Consider the following 3,131-nt stretch of genomic DNA (forward strand, 5'->3'; position numbering starts at 1 on the left):
CCTTTCTCCCTGCCTTCTTCATCTTGGTAGACTGATAAAGATAGGCAGAAAAGTACTAAGGGCTTAGTGTGCTTATTCCTGAAGAGCTGCTAACAGTTATAAGAAACACTAATTTTATAAAGTGTGGACTAGACTTTAATATGAGCTAATGTGGCCTACACAACTGTAAAGTGGAGTGTTTGGTGAACTTTATTAACTTTTCGTTTTTTTTCACAAAAAGACACTGGAGGTGCCCAAAGATGTAAAACCAATAGTATCACAAACTTTTTGTAGCTACTACAATGCAGGAAGGTAACCTACAATTCAATAGATGAGGCTCCAAAAAATAGGCTAATACTAATCTGGCTGGGGCTGCAGGGCACACGGCTGCAGAAAGGCTCCTCTATCTCCTCCTATTTAGTGTTTGCACGCAATCTAGCTGGATACGGATGGAAACACACTAATAGGAGAAATCAGGAAAAATGGGCAGCAGCACTAATGAAAAAAAGGACAATGTAACAGTATGAGGCAGTGACGCACACTGAGCAGACTACAACCAGATGTGGCTGCAGAACAGACTACAGCATGAGCTGCACTCACACACAGAGACCTCACAGATCACCATGAACAGCGCTGAAAGGCTGCAGAAAAGCTCATCTATCTACTCCTATATAGTGTTTGCACGCAATCTAGCTGGATACGCATGGAAACACACTAATATGTGAAATCAGAAAAAATGTGCAGCAGCACAAATGCAAAAAAGGTCAATGTAACAGTATGAGGCAGTGACGCACGCTGAGCGGATTACAACCAGATGTGGCTGCAGAATAGACTACAGCGTGAGTGGCACTCACACACAGAGACCTTGCAGACCGCCGCGAACAGCACTGCAAGGCAAAAAAAAGCTTCTCACACAGCGGTTGCTAAAGTAGCCTGGGTAAAGCACAATGAAGCAAATCGCTATCTCAAACTGTCCCTCAGTCAAAACTGCCACGTTCTGTCCCTAACTGAATTCACAGCAGAGTGAACCCAAAATGGCTTTTATAGTGCATCATGACATCATTTCAGCAGCCAATCACAGCCATGCCATTAGTTACATGCCTAAGGGTACCGTCACACAGTGGCATTTTGATCGCTACGACGGCACGTAATCAAACTGGCTCATTGCATTATGGGAACTTCCGATTTCGGTATTCGATATTGTAAAAGTATCGGAACTCAGTATCAGAACTCCGATACCATGAATATCGGCCGATACCCGATAATTGCAGTATCGGAATGCTCAAGACTAATCAGTATGCTTTAATATGAGACTCTCACTGCACTAAAATGCAGAATTGCAGGCCTCATCAACCACTGGCAGTCCCATCAATCTTATTTGCTGCTTTTCATCCTCTGTCACTATGCTAAGTTTTCTCACACAGGTGTCCGGCTGCAGAAACTCCACTTGTTTACTCCTTACAGTTGGGGTGAGTGAGAGTCTAAAAAAGAAGAAATTTCCAGCTTCACCGAATCCGTAAAAAATAATTTTCTTTATTCACAAACTATAAACATGGAGGATACAGACTTCAGCACGAACCATATGGGTGTGAATCTCAACGCGTTTCTGGGGACTTAGTCTCCAGAAAGTTGATGGCTTTCGCAATCCTCTAGTACCAGTTGCTCAATCACTATTACTTCACTACGAAATCTGTGCCTGCATTTCACCAGCAATGCGCCGACATCACCCATTCCCTGAAAAAATCTATGTCTACCAGGGTGTATTTTACCACTGACACCTGGACAAGCAAACATGGGCAGGGGCATTACATCTCACTGACTAAACACTGTGTGATCATGCTGGCTGTAGGTGTAGGCAGTCAAGGGGCTGCTACACAAGTATTTGAATCCCCAAGACTTGTGGGACAATCCATTATATATAACAGTTCCTCCATTGTTTCTGGCTCCTTCACATCCTCTAGGGCCTCCACCTGTGTCCTCAACCTCTCCCTTAATCTGACGCGTGTTCCAACAGTGTAGATAAAAAAAATTCTCCTCAGTACCTCAGTACTGTGCAGCTGTGGCTCACTGAAATCAGGCAGTGTTCAAATTAATATTCCTTGGAGATCTCAGTCACACAGCTCAAGAGTTGTGGACAGCTATCCAGGCCGAGTTAGAGCAATCATTGTCTTAACTGAACCTGGAGCCAGTGAAGGACATGTTTGCAATAATGGTGCAAACCTGGTGGCGGCCCTACTGTAACATTGTATTACAACATTTTTTCCACCACTATCCCGGCCTGGATACATTGCTTCAAAAAGCACTGCCATTGTGTGCTCACTTCAGACGATCACACCCCCACAGGTTATCAACTTGTATCGCTACAGTGGTCTCTCGGCCCTTCTGTTTGATTGTTTGATTTGCAATGTTCTGACACGGTGTAATTTCACTCTGCAAATGTTGCAGCAGCTGTGGCAGCAATAACAAGCCCAAGTGCAATATGTCCTTTTGCATAGCCTGGGCTAACACAGTACGGACGGGGTGCAAATCACGCTTGTGGAGTGGGCACAGATGAAGGACCTTTGCAACCTTCTGCTTAGTTTTGAAATGGCTACTAAGATGGTTAGCGCTGACAATGCCTTCATCAGCATCACTATTCCAGTCATCTACATGCTGGAGCACACTTTAAATAGTCTGTATGAGGAGGTGGTGGTCCCAGAGGAAGAGGAGGAAGCAGAGGAGGATATGAAGGGATAATAATATCTCAAATTAATTCCCTTTTGCCCGCCCACACCTGGTAGATGTATAAATGTGTAGACATTGGTCTGGTGACCAAGGTCTGTGTGTGGCTTCTAAGTGTGGCTCTATAAGTGTGCTGCAGTAATATACTAAGAATAAACCAGAAGGGAACAGTAAACACTAGAGCTGAGCGACTTTTACTTTTTTCGGATCGAGTCGGGTTTGCCAAAAGTCGGGGCGGGGGAAATCGTCCGATTATTGCGAAAAGTCGGGGGCCGACTGAAACACGAAACCCAATGCAAGTCAATGGGGAATCAAAGTCGGCAGTGAGTGGAGAACAGGAAAACACCTACAGTGCCCATTTTAAAGCCAAAAACATCAATTCTTATTACTTAAGCTTGTCAATCTTAATTTACTTTATAATAATAGTTAGG

This window comes from Ranitomeya imitator, chromosome 6 (genome assembly GCF_032444005.1).
Source record: "Ranitomeya imitator isolate aRanImi1 chromosome 6, aRanImi1.pri, whole genome shotgun sequence".
Taxonomy (NCBI): Eukaryota; Metazoa; Chordata; class Amphibia; order Anura; family Dendrobatidae; genus Ranitomeya; species Ranitomeya imitator.